Source organism: Anolis sagrei, chromosome Y, assembly GCF_037176765.1.
Source record: "Anolis sagrei isolate rAnoSag1 chromosome Y, rAnoSag1.mat, whole genome shotgun sequence".
NCBI lineage: Eukaryota > Metazoa > Chordata > Lepidosauria > Squamata > Dactyloidae > Anolis > Anolis sagrei.
Window position 1 is genome coordinate 32,614,852 of NC_090035.1, and position 17,934 is coordinate 32,632,785.

Sequence of the window (17,934 nt, forward strand, 5' to 3'; positions counted from 1 at the left end):
TATTGTGTGTTCTATTGACTGTTGGTTATTGATATACTGATTGCTTTACTTGTCCGTTTACCTGCATTGCTATACTGTTTGGGCAATTTGCTGTCATGGCTCATACCTCGAGTTCCCTAAAGTCTGAATGTAAAGCCTATAGGCTCCATTCCCAGAATTCCCGGCGCCCATCCCAGAAATCCTTAGATGCGCTTCTGCAGGAGAAATCTCTGCTTACAGATAAACTTGAAAGCATATGGCTTTCTATTGTCGACCTCGATAGCCAGTTACAGCATTCTGAGGATTTACAGAAATCTCAGGACATCAGAACAGAGCTTAAGGTTTTGATTAGTAAGTGGAGAGGTTTAGTTGATGACATTACTCAGCTGCTCAGTAAAAGAAACAACCAGGATGCAGATTTTAGGGCAATTCAGTTTTTGAACATTGTTAAGCGTAGGGAAGTTAGCTATGCTCATTTATTTCATGTAGCCGACTTTGGTCCCTCCCCCAGAAGGGACAAAGAAAGTCAAGCTTCGCCCGCTGGTAGTCTGATCCCTGAGCTCCTTAAGCATTCCCCAAAGGCTTCAAGAGCAAAGGACAGTCAGGCAGGCGCGTCTGCCCATAGCAAACACAGCCACGCCAGCAGGAGGCACAGCAGCAGACGTGACTCAGTGTCTGGATCATCTGTCTCCAGAAGCAGCTCCTCATCAATGAGCGCCTTGTATGCCAAGGAAGCAAGATGTTTCGAACTGCAAGGAAAAATACTTGAGGCCGAAGCTGAGACAGCAGCTGCGGATCTAGGCCTGGACTTCGAGCTGGCTCAAATAGTTAGAGACAAAGCAGAAGTTGTTGCAAGCCGATTTAGAGGCGAAGTTGAAATTGTCGCGCATCCAACAGGAGGCAGCACAGAAAAGGGTCTGTGCCAACATCCTGGCGAAGGCACTGCAAGGAGAGTTGTCTCAAGAAAATGTCAACCTTTTGCCAACCCCTCCAACCATGCCTTTTCTGCCAGCCCACATTGGCTTCCAAGACAGCAAGCTGGTGCATGCGGACAGCAACATCGTACTACGCAGACAGGCCGAGCAATTCAGGGCCAGGAGCCCAGAGCCACCAACTCAGGCACCAAAGCCTAGCCCAGAAACCAGGGTTTCGCCCATTCTTGAGGCCGCAGGTGTCCCCTGGAATGGACCTTCTAGGTTTCAGAAGAACTTTACTTTTACCCCTGACCAAACACCCCTTCTGTTTCTTCAAACTCAGCTGGAGTCTCTACTTAGGAACCCGAAAAAGGATTTGAGGGACAAAAGTGTGGAGAAATTCTCTGATTGGCCAGAAGATTTCCTACTTTGGAAAAAAACTTTTCAGCAAGCCATACAGAGTTTAAAACTTACCTCTGAGGAACAATTAACTCTTATGATCGCCTGGCTTAATCCATTATCAGCTCAGCAGGTGAGATGAATTTTCTCAACTCTCATCGACCAGCCAGATAGAGCATTGGACACTGCATGGACGAGGCTTGACCAGCGTTATGGGCCCAGCACCCAAATTGAAGCCTCACTGATGGACAGACTTCACAAGTTCCCAGTGCTCAAACCTAAGGACTTTGGGACCTGTCAGACTTATTGGTTGAGCTCCAGGCAGCCAAGGGAAACCCACAGCTTCCAGGGTTTGCCTGCCTGGACCAACACCTGTCCCAAACTGCCATCACTCAGAAGCTGCTGTACTTCTTACAAGAAGATCCTAAGAAACCTGCAAAGGACAGTGGTGCTAAGAAAAACATCCCTGTCAAGTCCACGGAGACCAACCCTTCTCCAGCTGACGCCAAGACGACGCGTAAGGATGTCGTCTTGCAAAACCCCACAGTTTGGCCGACTGCAGAGAGTTTGCCAAGAAGCCTCACGCAGACAAGGTCGAGATCCCCAAGAAGTCCAGGATCTGCTTCAAGTGCTGCGGTGCAATTCCCCATCAGTCATGCAAAGAAAAGATAAAGTGCAAGGTGTGCCAATCTGAAAAGGATTGCTCAGCTATGCAGGACAAGGATTTTGTGCCCTCCAAGGTCAAGAGCGGAGCCATCAGACAGTGCTCCTCAGAAGTTTCGGCTGGACCTTCATTGGGCACAGAGGCACCCTCTGTGGCCTGCACACAGCTGTGCAGCAGCCCAAAGAAGACTAGGATTTGCCACCCCATCTGTTTGGCAGAGGTCTATCCTGCCAGCAAGCCTTGGATGAAGAAGAAAATGTACGTGGCCCTTGACAACCAAAGCAACGGTTCCCTGGCCACCCCTGACTTCTTCAGAATCTTTAAGGGGCAGGCAAAGACTATTGACTATTGTATTTCTACTTGTACAGGAAACAGCGAAGACAGGGCCGCGTTGCATCTGGATTTATCATTTCGTCATGTGTCCATCCCACGCAATAAGGAACAGATTGCTACCAGAGAGATGATGCAAGCGCATCCTCACTTGAAAGGACTACAGGACCTCATTCCACCCTTTGAGCCGGGCATTGACATAGTCCTGCTCATCAGATCCAACTGTCCCAGCTTGATGAGCATCCGGGCTGAGAAGAGAGGTCCTCCTGGTGCACTTCTAGCACAGAAGACTCCTTTAGGTTGGACCATACAGGGACCTGTATGTGTCGACAGAATGCATCCTCCATCTTCTCTGTGTCCAGACCAGCCAAACACCCTCAGCTGTGGCAGAGTCACCCTCATGCAAAGTTGCCTCAGCCACATTTCTGTTTGCTGCCAAGGAGTTTCATTTGAGTTCTCATCTATCTTCGATGTATCCCGGGACAACAAGAACACAACGCTCTCCCAAGATGAGCAAGCGTTCCTGAACATCATGAACTCCGAGGTCACTCTCAGTGAGGAAAGAATTGGATCGCCCCTTTGCCCTTCAAAGCAGACCGGCCTACCCTGCCTCTCAGCAGACAGGTAGCAGAGAAGAGACTGCAGTCTTTGAGACGCAAGATGCAGCGTGATCCCAAGACCAAACAGCAAATCGTTCAGTTTATGGACGACATGTTTACAGCAAGATATGCTGAGCCATCCAGCCCTGGCTCAGACAAGGAAGAGTCTTGGTTTCTTCCCTTCCATAAGGTCACTCACCCTCAGAAGCCGGAAAAGGTGCGCATTGTGTTTGACGCCAGCGCCAAATGCAAGGACATCTCATTGAATGACATGCTCCTGAAGGGACCAGATCTTCTGAACAGCCTCATCGGAGTCATACTTAGGTTCAGGAAATCCAAGTATGCTGTCATCGCTGACACCTTCAAAATGTTTTATGCGTTTCTGGTCACACTGGAGCATAGAAAATATTTAAAGTTTTTATGGTTTGAAGACACCCAGGCTCTGACGGTTTAAAAGCCTTCCAGAGGCAGGTCGATGTGTTTGGAAACACACTATCTCCTGCGGTGGCCAACTATTGCCTGCGAAAGACTGCGGAAAGATTTCTTTGACCCTCGGGTCGCCCAAGTTGTTGATCAGAATTTTTATGTAGATGACTTGCTCGCATCGTTTGCCACCATACAGTCTGCAGTTAGTACAGTGAAGGATGTCCAATCCCTGTTGAAAAAGGCCAACGTCAGGCTGCACAAGATTAACTCTAACAGCACCGACATTTTAAGAGCCTTCCCTACTGAAGACCTGATACAAGAAAACGTACTGGAATTGTTCCAGGATGTGAGCTCCCAATCCAGCTTAGGCCTGCTCTGGACACCCGTCTGTACCTCTTGTCAGTCAGGGCCGCAAAGTTCACACCAAGAGACAGATGTCATCGGCAGTTAATGGTGTTTTTTACCCATTGGGAATGGCCGCCCCTGTCATGATAACAGCCAAGCTCCTCTTTCGAGAGGTCATTCAAAGCAAACTGGACTGGGATCAGGAAGTTCCTCAGTCCATTAAAAACTCTTGGACAGCTTAGGCCACTCAGGCTCAAGATTTACACCAGTTGAGTATCCCACGCCAATTCATGGCCAGGAGCCATTTGCAAGGCTCGCACATCGAACTCCATGTCTTTTGCGATGCCTCGGAGAAAGCTATTGCAGCTGTGGCTTACGCCAGACGAAGAGACTCTAGTTCTTGCACTTTAGGTATTGTCATGGCCAAGGCCAAGATTGCTCCCTCTAACACACTGTCCCTAGGTTAGAACTGTGTGCAGCTATGCTAGCCATCCAATTAGCTCAGATAATTAGAGAAACAAGACATCTCTTTTCAGTTATCTTCACTTGTTTAGTTATCCGAGCCATTCACATCGAGGTGATTGAGTGTATGGATACTTCAGGCCATTTCAATGCAGAAAATGTTACATGGTTGTTTAATGTACCGCATGCGTCTCACATGGGGTGTGTGTGTGGGAACGTATGATTGGTTTGTGTAGAAAGATTTTAAATGCTATGCTTTTAGAGTGTAATAATTTGACCCATGGCAGAGGTGACAGCCATTGTAAATAGCCACCCATTGGTGCCCATCACCATAGACTCAGACATTCCACAGCTTCTCACTCCTGCATCCATTTTGACTCAAAACACTTCTGAATGGGAGGAAATTATGTACCCTGTCCCCGAAGGATCTTACAAAGCACTCTGGAAACAAACTCAAACCCTTGCCAATCTGTTCTGGAGACGCTGGAAGGCAGAGTACCTGGCTCAACTCCAGAGTTGCAGGAAGTGGAAAGACGCTAAACCCAACCTCCAAGTTGGGGATATTGTGTTACTTAAAGACAAATCCTTACCTCGTTTCAAGTGGCCTTTGGCCAAAGTTACAGACACCTTGCTAAGTCTGGATGGATTGGTAAGGAAGGTGTGCCAAAATGGCAATGTTTCTGTGTTACACAGACCAGTTTGTGATATTGTGTTATTATTGAATGGGTAATTGTTTATTGCCAAATTATATTTGTCATTGTTATAGTGTAGATTTCTCATCATTGCAAAATCTAGGCCAGGAGTGTGAAGGTAAAGCTGTACCAGGAGCTCCAATTTTGTTTGCTTTGCATTGAATGTTTGTTGTAGTTCTAAGTTTCAGGGATTCTGCAGATAGGTGGCTTCTTTTGGCTGCAATCATAGGGCAAGCCACCTGTCAATTATAGTTAGGTTCCCTGGTCCCGCCCCCTTTTTGGGGTTTTGCAGGGAATAGGAGCCAGTTTGGGTTCAGTCCACACAGAGAAGCTTTCCATCCAGGACATAATACCAAGAGCTCCTGTAGAAAGCTTCATCTTCTACAGCTTGGCCGGGGTTATACAGCCCATGGCTTGGCCGGGAGATATACAGCCTTACAGCTCCTTTGCTGAGGGAATCCAGTCCCACAGCATTTCAGCCAGCCATCACAGAAACCTGAACTCCTTTTCCCCTGGAAGTCTACAAAACTCTGCTTGGTAAGGATCACTCACGGAAGCCAGAAGCAATTGGTACCAGGTGCAGGAGCTCCATGCCAACAGTGGCAAAGACAGACTGCCCAGATTAGAAGTTAAGGATTTCCCTATTAGCTAAAATACAGTTTATGAAGATAGTGCCTGTTCCTTGTGGACAAGATTGAGAGAGAGCTAATAGACTCTTTAAAGTACTTGTTTGTTTTCATTAATAAATAACATTGTTGAACCTTTAAGCAACCTAAAGACTCTGTTTTAAGGAAATCCAAGGGTCTTTAATCTGAGGCATCCCTGGCATCCTGTTGGGCACACAGAATTTATGTCCTGTCTACAGTCTGATGCACAGGCCCAGCATGTGACAGCACACTTATATAGAGAGAGACTGCATTGCCTTATCTCCAGGGCTAATCTGGAGCTTAGATAGATAAGGAAAGATTTGTTCTTTCTAAAAGACAACAGCTCCGGATTAGGGTGAAGGATCCCTGGATCCCTTTGCCACTTGGGGAAATGCTGACTCAGTAACTGGTGGAGAAGAGAAAGAAGAAATATCTATTTGGTTTATCTATTGATTGTTCTGTTTGCAACTTTGAGTAATAAATATCCTTTTCGATGTTCAGAACTTGTGATAGACTCAGTTACTGAGAATCTCAATCTTCTCAAGAAAAGCATCGGCAGTTCGCCCAGGCATGATGGTTTTGTTTTTATAAAAGTGTCTGGGTGTAACGGCACAATATTCTAGTGCTAACTTCTCTTGATAGAGAAATCAAATATGAAAGTGTGCATTATTCTTTGCTGGAAAAAACAGAAATGTAGCTTTATGCTGCAGAGTCTCAGGTTTGAATCTCACCATTCAGCTTCTAACTCACAAAGCAATGGTCTTGAGTAAGACCATATTTCCTTCCAATGTTAAAGTCGCTGAGTCCCTAATTGGGGGTTCGTCATGTTAACTTAGGAGAGACAACGAGATAGATAGATAGATAGATAGATAGATAGATAGATAGATAGACAGATAGACAGATAGACAGATAGACAGATAGACAGACATATTATCCCAGGATCCCTTATATGATTTACTCCAAAGGCATGCAATAATATACATTATTACATAAAGGACATTTCAAGATGGAAACTGGGACACATTGAGGAAAAGGATCTGCAATTTCTTGTGGCATCAAAGCTCTGCAACATAGAAGGGTAAATGGCTCACAAAACTACGTATCCCAAGATGCCATCACATTGAGGTTCTGGCAATTAATGTGGTTTCAAACTGCAATAATTGTGCAATGTGGACACAAGCTAAGAGTGTGTCATCTGCCCAGCCAGGCTTCATGGCCAAATGGGGATTTGAATCCTGGTCTGCAGAGTCATCAAGTGCATCCACACTGCAGAATTGATGCAGTTTAAACCACTTTAACTACCATGGCTCACTGCTATGGGCTCCTGGGAGTTGTAGTTTGGTGAGGCATCAGAATGCTTGTGCAAAGAAGACAAAGACCTTGTGAAACAACGACGAGGAGAAGATGGAGCAATGCTGACAGGGGATAGGGAAAAGGCAGAACTACTTAATGCCTTCTTTGCCTTGGTCTTCTCACAAAAAGAAAGTCATCTTCAACCTCAGCAAGATGGAGTGGAGGAGGGATTGGAGGACATCCAACCCCAAATTGGGAAACAAGTCATCCAGGAATATCTGGTGACTCTAAATGAGTTCAAGTCCCCAGGGCAAGATCAACTACACTCAAGAGTATTGAAGGAACTAGCGGAAGTCATTTCGGAACCATTGGCAATCATCTTTGAGAGTTCTTGGAGAACGGGAGACGTTCCAGCAGATTGGAGGAGGGCCAATGTGGTCCCAATCTTCAAGAAGGGAAAAAAAGATGACCCAAACAACTTCTGTTCGGTCAGCCTCACGTCGATACCAGGCAAGATTCTGGAAAAGATTGTTAAGGATGTGGTCTGCAAACATTTATAAACAAATGCGGTCATCGATAATAGTCAACATGGATTTATCAAATAGAAGTCATGCCAGACTAATCTGATCTCTTTTTTCGATAGAGTTACAAGCTGGGTAGATGCAGGGAATGCTGTGGATGTAGCGTACCTGGATTTCAGTAAGGCCTTCGACAAGGTCCCCCATGACCTTCTGGCAAACAAACTAGTCCAATGTGGGCTAGGCAAAACAACGGTGAGGTGGATCTGTAATTGGTGAAATGGACGAACCCAGAGGGTGCTCACCAATGTTTCCTCTTCATCTTGGAAAGAAGTGACCAGTGGAATGCCGCAGGGTTCCGTCCTGGGCCCGGTCCTGTACAACATCTTTATTAATAACTTAGATGAAGGGCTAGAAGGCATGATCATCAAGTTTGCAGATGACACCAAATTGGGAGGGATAGCCAATACTCCAGAGGACAGGAGCAGGATTCAAAACGATCTTGACAGATTAGAGAGATGGGCCAAAACTAACAACATGAAGTTCAACAGTGACAAATGCAAGATACTTCACTTTGGCAGGAAAAACGAAATGCAAAGATACAAAATGGATGACGCTTGGCTCGAGAGCAGTACGTGTGAAAAAGATCTTGGAGTCCTCGTGGACAACAAGTTAAACATGAGCCAACAATGTGATGTGGCGGCAAAAAAAGCCAATGGGATTTTGGCCTGCATCAATAGGAGCATAGTGTCTAGATCTACGGAAGTAATGCTACCCCTCTATTCCGCTTTGGTTAGACTACACCTGGAATATTGTGTCCAATTCTGGGCACCACAATTCAAGAGAGATATTGACAAGCTGGAATGTGTCCAGAGGAGGGCGACTAAAATGATCAAGGGTCTGGAGAACAAGCCCTATGAGGAGCGGCTTAAGGAGCTGGGCATGTTTAGCCTGAAGAAGAGAAGGCTGAGAGGAGATATGATAGCCATGTATAAATATGTGAGAGGAAGCCACAGGGAGGAGGGAGCAAGCTTGTTTTCTGCTTCCCTGGAGACTAGGACATGGAACAATGGCTTCAAACTACAAGAAAGGAGATTCCATCTGAAAATGAGGAAGAACTTCCTGACTGCAAGAGCCATTCAGCAGTGGAACTCTCTGCCCCGGAGTCTGGTGGAGGCTCCTTCTTTGGAAGCTTTTAAACAGAGGCTGGATGGGGTGTCAGGGGTGATTTGAATGCAATATTCCTGCTTCTTGGCAGGGGGTTGGACTGGATGGCCCATGAGTTCTCTTCCAACTCTTTGATTCTATGATTATATGATCCTGTGATTCAGTAGCATTGAGCCATGGCTGTTAAAGTGGCTTCAAACTGCATTACTTCTACATGCAGACGCACCCAAAGAGTCTTTGCCTTCAAGTGCTAAGCAATCACTGTCAATGTATAGAAGGGGTACCGAAGGAGAAGAAATGACTTTTGAAGGAAGGAAGCAAGAGGGAAAATAGCACGATGTGCACAAATATGCCTCTGTTCTTTGGCCAGTGCATGTTTATGGAGAGCTGTGATTTGTTCTGTGCTGCATTATGCGCCGCTTGAAAGGGCTCTGAATGCAATTTATGCAAATGAGATGCAAAACTTGGCCTTGGGGAAAGCGGCTGCTTATTTTATTTTATTTATTTATTTTATTTGCTTCATTTGCTAACCGCCGCTCTCAGCCCTAGGGCGACTCGTGGCGGTGTACAACACACAACGAACATATTATACAATAAACTACCATGACACTATCAACAACATAACACTAATACACTATCATCTAACTACACTAAAATAATCCGCTTCGTCTTAACATAGAATCATAACCAATCTCGTAGTCTACATTCCGTTCCAGTTGTCATTTCCAGTTACCGTAGCATTTAGTTAAATGCCTTCTCGAAAAGCCAGGTCTTCAGGCTCTTCCGGAAGGACATAAGGGAGGGCGCCTGCCTGATGTCAACAGGGAGGGTGTTCCACAGCTGGGGGGCCACCACTGAGAAGGCCCTATCCCTCGTCCCCGCCAGACGTGCCTGTGAGGCAGGCGGGATCGAGAGAAGGGCCTCCCCAGACGATCTCAAGGTCCTCGTGGGCTCATAGGCTGAGATGCGGTCCAAAAGGTATTTTGCTTGCTTATTCCACGTCAGTGCTTCAGAAGCACATTTCAACCCGGCCTTAGAAAGCACGTTCCAAGGCTCCCTCCAATGTGCTCAGGCGGCACATGGGAGCACACTGGCCCCCCAAAAAGCGCAGCCTTCTGATGCGTGACAGCGCCTTTCTTTCCCAATTGTCTTTTGGGAGGATGATAGCAAAATAAAAGATCATACAAAGATCTCCAAATGCTTGTGTGTGTGTGTGCATGTGCCTTCCAGTCGCCTTATGGCTCTAAATAAATAGGGACACGTTTATATCCATTTTTTATGGTTAAAGAAGCATAGCCTTCCCTTGTTTCCATGGACAGACCAACAACAGATTATATCTTTTTAAAGGGTATTTTCCCATTTGAAGCCCAGTTCAAAGTATTCTCTGTCTGCCACCCTCCAGAATCTGCTGCCTGAGGCCTATGCCTTGCTTTGCCTAATTGGGCCAAAATGGGACCCATATTGATCCAAGAGATCATCCAATGGGATTCATGGAAGAAATGTGTCTAAAGAAATTCAGATTTGGCGGTAGCACTATTTGTGTATATATTAACAATTGGTTACCCATATTTGCATATATATGTGTGTATGTATATTTTTGTGTGTGCATGCATGCACCTTCCAGTCACCTTTTGGATCTAAATAGGGACATGTTTATTTCCTTTTCTTATATATATAATGGGATACCTTCGCAATGGGACCCATAAGGTATCTATCCATTGATGTTGGATAGGCACCTTATGGTAATTTTATATAATATTTTCAATCATCAGGTGCATAAAAACAATTGTGTACATTGAACCCTCCAAAAACAAAAGATGACACTGTCTCAGCTACCTAATTTCAGAATAAGGAATGCACAACCTGTATATAATATTATATATTGGTTATTATATTGGCTTTGGTGCCATGCTTTTGACCCGTTGCTGGATCACATAGGTTCCAGGTTTTGTTTGCAAAAGGATAATAATAATAATAATAATAATAATAATAATAATAATAGCAACAACAATTTTACTTGTAAACTGCCTCTTATTATAGAGTAAGAATAAGAATTTTTACATGCAAACTGCCTCTCCTAGTAATAGTAATAATAGTAATAATAATTTATGCATCTAATAATAATAATAGTAATAGTAATAATAATAAACAATTGTCAAAATCACGATCTGTCAACTGTAAAAGACCACCTTACTTGGATCTGTGTGCACCATTCGAGAATACATCGCACAGTCCTAGACGCTTGGGAAGTGTTCAATTTGTGGTTTTGTGATACAAAATCCAGTATATAGATCTCGTTTGTTGTGACATACTGTGTTTTTATGACAATAACAATAATTTTACTTGTAAACTGTCTCTCACAACAACAACAACAACAACAACAACAACAACAATTGTATTACCCACTTCTCCCTGCATCTGGACTCTTCAAAGATCTCTATTCCTTCTTTGAGCCTCTCAATCCTGGCTCTGCTCACCTCGCATTGCAGAAGTTTTTTCTTGGGTGAACAAGGGAAAAGTCTCTACTGTTCTGCACTGGGCCCCATCATCTGTAATGTTTAACACACAGGACAATCTCACAAGGAAACAGAGATAACATTGTTGTATCTGGAGGAACAACAAGATAAATGACCCTGGAAAAATGGAGCTGGAACAACTCAAAGCAATTATTTGGCTTGTAACCCTTTCCGAGCCGGGTTGACTCCTCTACACTGTGGGATTGATGCAGTTTGACACTATTTTAACTAACATTGCTCAATGTAATTTGGTGTGTGTGTGTGTGTGTGTGTGTGTCAGGAGCGACTTGCGAAACTGGAAAACACTTCTGGGGTGAAGGAATTGGCCATCTGTAAGGACATTGCCCAGGAGACGTCCCGATGTTTTATCATTTTTATGGGAGGCTTCTCTCATGTCTTTGCATAGGCAGCCAGAGCTGACTGAAGGAGCTCATCTGCACTCTCCCCGAATTCGAATCTCCAACCTGTCAGTCTTCAGTCCTGCCGGTACAAGGGTTTAACCCACTGCACTACCGGGGGCAATGGAACCCTGTGAGTTTGGAGAAGCACCAGCCCTTTTTGGCAGAGGAGGCCAAAGACCTAGAAAATCCCCTTGACTCTGGAACTCACTCCCCAAGGACATCAGGCGTGCCCCAACTCTGGCAGTCTTTAGGAGGAGCCTGAAAACGTGGTTGTTCAAGTGTGCCTTCCCAGAATAAGGAAACTCCCAGCAATATGTCCTCTAAATGCACTTTATTATTGATTAGGAGTGTCTGCATGCCCATCCCTCTCTGAAAACTCTATCCTAGTCATATTTCATCTGTTCATGCTCAGCATTATTTTTAAATTTTAATTACTACATTTGGCACAGCCATAGGTTTTTAAACGTCGTTGTGTTACTGTTAATGTTTATTGCTTATTTTCTGTTATGAGTTTTATTTTTATTGTTTTGTATTACTTGTTGTTATTGTTTTTATTATTGATGTATTGTGGGCTCAGCCTCATGTAAGCCGCACCAAGTCCCTTGGGGAGATGGTAGTGGGGTATAAATATATTATTATTATTATTATTATTATTATTATTATTATTATTATCATCTATGCAGATCTTTGTTGAGAGTGTGATATCTCTACTCTTCACTATTTAATCGAGATTGGTCACTGCTCTCCTTCCAAGAAGTAAACATCTTCTGATTTCCTGGCTGCAGTCTGCATCTACAGTCATCTTCGCACCTAGAAATACAAAGTCTGTCACTGCCTCCACATTCCCTCTATTTGCCAGTTCTCAATCAGTCTGGTTGCCATCACCTTGTTTTTTTTTTTTTTTAAAAAAATGTTTAACTGAAACCCAGCTTTTGCACTTTCTTCTTTCACTTTAATGATAAGGTTCCTCAGCTCCTCCTTGCTCTCGGCCATCAAAGTGGTATCATCTGCATATCTAAGATTGTTAATGTTTCTCCCAGCAATTTTAACTCCATCCTTGGATTCATCAAGTCCCACCAGTTGCATGATGTGTTCTGCGTACAAGTTGAATAGATCGGGTGAGAGTAGACAGCCCTGCTGTACTCCTTTCCCAATCGTGAATGGTCTGTTGTTCCGTGGTCTTACTTGGCCATTGTACAGATTCTTCAGGAGACAGTCAAGGTGGATTGGTATCCCCATCCCACCAAGAACTTGCCACAATTTATTATGATCCACACAGTCAAAGGCTTTAGAATAGTCAATAAAACAGAAGTAGATGTTTTTCTGAAACTTCCTACCTTTCTCCATTATCCAGCGGATATTGGCAATTTGGTCTCTCATTCCTCTGCCTTTTCTAAACCCAGCTTGTACATCTGGCAACTCTCTCTCTCTCCATGTGATAAATGCAAGATATCCCACTTAGGCAAAAAAAAAAATGAAATGCAAAGATACAGAATGGGGGACACCTGGCTCGAGAGCAGTACGTTTGAAAAAGATCTTGGAGTCCTTGTGGACAAGTTAAACATGAGCCAACATGTGATGTGGCGGCAAAAAAAGCCAACGGGATTTCAGCCTGCATCAATAGGAGTCTAGTGTCTAGATCCAGGGAAGTCATGCTACCCATGCTCTATTCTGCCTTGGTTAGACCACACCTGGAATAGTGTGTTCAATTCTGGGCACCACAATTGAAGAAAAATATTGACAAGCTGGAACGTGTCCAGAGGAGGGCAACTAAAATGATAATAGGTCTGGAGAACAAGCCCTATGAGGAGTGGCTTAAAGAGCTGGGCATGAGAGGAGACATGATAACCATGTATAAATATGTGAGAGGATGTCATAGGGAGGAGGGAGCAAGCTTGTTTTCTGCTGCCCTGGAGACTAAGACATGGAACTGATGTCGAGCACCCCCCCCCCCAAAATAAGGGATAGTGACTTATAGCTCTGCAAAGGGCAAGGGCACCAGACTACACAACAAGGATTAAGTCGTGGTCACATTGCCAAGGCACTGACAACAACAAGGACCTCACAAGGCTTTTTGGGAAATGGCTGGATCTTGGGACTCTTTGCTGCCTGACTTGGACTGCAAGCCACCTCCGCTTCCACAAACCTTCCCCAGGGGCATGGGATTTCCAGTTCTTTTAATAAATCAATATTGTAAAAAATAATAAAGATGTGGGGTGGGAAGGGAAATTTTATATGAACTTTGTATAAGAAATTATTGTATGAAATGTAGTTTGTTTCCCCCTTTCCCCCTTGACTTTTGCCCTACTAAAAGTGACCAGGAAATGTGGAAATGCCCAAGGGAGACCCCCTGCCTCCCTCGGAACCCATTTTTGATTGACTCATAAGGAATTGACAATATAGCCATTTGTGATTGATTTAAAAGGGGCAGCATTGACCCCCTGAGGTCTGCTGCCCACCCTGTTGTCATTCTCAACCAAAACTCATCATGGACAGGAAAGCCTTTGTTCACAGAGATTGTATCTTGCCAGCAAGAAACAAAGACAATCATCACAGCCGGCAAATCTGTAATCCCATCATTTCCCCCATTGTCCGCGGTTGTCCCGCCTTGCCTGCTTCTGATTCGCCCATCCTCAGAAGCAAGGAAAGCCTGCTGATTGGTCCTCCAGAGGCAGAGGGCAGGCGGGGGATTTGAACTGTTTTCCTTTGTATTTTCTCTATAAATATGCCTGTATCACTGTGCTCCTGCATGCTTGTGGTGGAATGATTCCCACTTGCATCCGATCTCAGCTGAATCGCTAATAAACACCTCGATGCCTCTTCTTCGCTTTGGCAAGGGTCTCATTTCAATTATTAATATTAAATAAAATTGCTGGAATCAGGCTTCTCTGAAGGCTTGCCAAGGTAGCATTCCCTCTTTGGTGGGAACTAAGGGTCATCTCTCCTTGGAGTTGACCCCCCCCTAAAGTCTAGTTTGGCTATCATTTGGCTTATACCATGAAGGGACACCTGCTTAGAGGCCCAAACCAAATTATAGCCCAAATTTCTAAGCAGGCACCTTGGTCCTGAATCTTTGGGCCAGATCGCAAGGAAAAACGGCTTGGGAAAAAGAGGCGCCTCACTCAATTTGGACTTTTTTGACAAAAATAAATTCTCCCATAGCCCTTTCTCTCAGCGAATTGACCCAGATTTTCGGCACAAAGGAGTGCCAGGGAAGCCTTGACCCAAGGACTTCCTGGAAGAAGAGCAACCGACATGAAGGGGGAAGACATCTGAAGGGTAAGCAAAAGCAACCATGTTTGTCGCCCCAAGATTTGCCAGGTGGAGGAGTTCTGGGTTTGTCTGTTAACTTCGGAGTAAGCCCACTGGGAAGAGGAATTCTGGGACTCGGTAACAAATCCTGGTTGAGGGGTGGCGGTCATCTGGCGTTTGAGGTCCAGACCCTGCAATTCAGCTCGCCAGTTGCGGACCTGAGGGGGGCTGTGTAAGTTAGGGAAGCTCTTCCCTTGGTCTACAAGTCCACTCAGGTGCTGAATCGCTCAGAGTTCTTAGGTTAGGTACCTTTCAGGTACCTGTTGCAGTTGACAGAACCGACCCTGATTAGCCACTGGACTGTGGGGCTGACCGGAGAAATGAGGGTCTGCCGGTCTGGGATCAAACATCCTGTCCTCAAGGAGTCACCTTTAAGTATGCTTCTGGCCAGATGGGGACAGGCTAGCATCATGTGCTTTAGTTTAGACCAGAAGGATCAAGTATGGTGTGCATGAGTGATCCCAGAGGGTTTTTTTGGGGGAGGTGTAAGCCACTTGGCCTCCTCTTGGTGGCTCTGAGCTCATTCCCTGTCCAGCCTCGGAGTTGAACCACTGGACGGGGGATTGGAGCTCTGTACGGGCTACCATGATTGGGCCAAGCGGGCAGAACTTGCTTGTGTTACATGCTTCTTGACCAAAGCCGGAGGTGGGGTGGAGGGAGGAGATTGTGCCCAACTTTTACCATGCAAAAGGCCCCCCTTCTCTCAGAAACCCCTCTCCAGATTTTTTTTCCTCCTCCAAAGGAGGAAACCCCCTTCAAGAAATTGCCTGTCTCCCTCCCTACCATCCCATTTCCCCTTACCCAGTCCCCCTCCCTTCCCCCCACAGGGTTCTCCCTGACTCCTTCCTTGCCTTTCCAGCCCCTCCACTTCCCTATTTCCTATTCATGAAATGTTTGAATTAAATGCCCCTTCTACTTTTTACTGCTCCTTGAGGAAATGCACTAGGGATGGGTAGTTCTCTGAAAAGGGGGATGGGAAGTAAATTCTTTGCTCTCTTCCTCCCTTCAGATGGGAGAAGGAGGCATTGCTCATTATCTTCTCCAACAAGCTACTACAAATCCCCTTCTTTCTAAAGCTAAATCTTCAGTGCCTTGTGTGTTTTTCCCCACCAGGAGAGACCCTGCCACTGCTGTGACTCAGCTGCCTCGCAAAAGTCTGTCTCTCTCTCCCCCCAAGTTTCCCTGACCCAAGACCCCTTTCGTGCCCCCCTTGAATCTCCAGCCTTCTTCTTCTCTTCTCTTCTGTGCAACTACAAAACCCATTTTCTGTTGTTTCTCTCTCTCTCTCTCTCTCTCTCCTCCCTCTCTACTTTTCCCCTCTCTGTCTAAGAACCAGGTCTCACAAAAAGAGTTCCATGTGCTTGTAAAATGCCTCTGACACCCATCCCTCTTCTCTCTCTTCTCCCTCCCTTCTCATCTTCTAAGAAGCCAATATTCTGTGAATTCTTTCCTCTATCCACCAGGGAAATCCTGCCGCTTCCCCTCACCTCCTTCTTCCCTAACCTAAGAAAGGGATGTTCCAGGAGCATTCCTTCCTGACATTTCACCCACATCTATGGTTAAGTCTCTCCAATGCCTTTTTCCTTCCTGGCCCTTCCTAACTCCCTTTTCCCTGAGTGCATGTATGTGGATGTTTTAGTTATCCCTCTAACTGCCTTAATTATGAGAGGGGAAGCAGGGTCTCTTGAGGTCTTCCCCACACAGAGAACCCCCGAAACATCACCAAAACAACTGTGGGACCCATAATCCACTCCTGCCGCTGAGGACAACTACCTGGGTGAGGCGCTCTATGGACTTTCCGTGTGGCAGTTGGGACCCAGATGACGCAGGAAGATCCTAAAAGAGCAGGACCAGACCACCATGCCACCCAGAAGAGATCAGCCTCACCCTTGAGGCTGATCTGAGCCCCCACGGGGGAATGCCATCGCAGGAGGAGTGTCCAGGATCCCACAGTGAAGGAAGGATGTCCTTGCTGTCCATGGCTGTGTGAGGGGTTGGCCCAAGAAGGACCACTGCAGTCCCCACTAGGTATGGAAGTTTTCCCTTTGTTTCCCTACTAACTACCCTAGGGCCGGGAAGGGTGGGGGGTGGGGTGGGGTGGGGCTGTAAACTTTCTTTCTGACTGTCCTCAACATTACCCCTGAGTCTCTGTGATGATGGAGAGCCGGACCTGTCTGCGGTCACCAGGAGGCGCCACACCAGAAGGGGTAGCAAAGCTGTGCCCCATCTTCTCCCTCCCCCAAGTCCCCAGGAGGCCTGAGGACCACTGCCAGATGGAAGAATTCCATCATGTGCCCTCCTTCTCCATTGGGGACTCACTCAGGACCCCTGAGTGCTCCATGCTGACTACCATCACAGACTCCATCATCCCCTGCCCCCACTGCCTCCACTTTCTTACTTCAATCCTTATTACTTCAATCCAAAGGACACTCTGCTACTGGTCTCTCACACCCTGCTGGGTCCTGCTGCTGGGTCCACCCTGCTGCCTTGCCTGCTTCTGATTCGCCCATCCTCAGAAGCAAGGAAAGCCTGCTGATTGGCCCTCCAGAGGCAGAGGGAGGGCGGGGGATTTGAACTGTTTTCCTTTGTATTTTCTCTATAAATATGCCTGTATCACTGTGCTCCTGCATGCTTGTGGTGGAATGATTCCCACTTGCATCCGATCTCAGCTGAATCGCTAATAAACACCTCGATGCCTCTTCTTCGCTTTGGCAAGGGTCTCGTTTCAATTATTAATATTAAATAAAATTGCTTGAATCAGGCTTCTCTGAAGGCTTGCCAAGGTAGTGTTCCCTCTTTGGTGGGAACTAAGGGTCATCTCTCTTGGAGTTGACCCCCCTAAAGTCTAGTTTGGCTTCAGAACAATGGCTTCAAACTACACAAAAAGAGATTCCATCTGAACATTGGAGCCCCCGGTGCAGTGGGTTAAACCCCTATGCCAGCAGGAATGAAGACTGACAGGTCGCAGGTTCAAATCTGGGGAGAGGCGGATGAGCTCCCTCTATCAACTCCAGCTCCTCATTTGGGGACATGAGAGAAGGATGATTTAGAAAACATCAAATCATCTGGGCGTCCCCTGGGCAACGTCCTTGCAGACGGCCAATTCTCTCACACCAGAAGCGACTTGCAGTTTATCAAGTCGCTCCTGACACGACGACAAAAAAAAAATGTGAACATTAGGAAGAACTTTCTGACTGTGCGAGCTGTTCAACAGTGGAACTCTTTGTCCCTAAGTGTAGTGGAGGCCCTTTCTTTGGGGACTTTTAAACA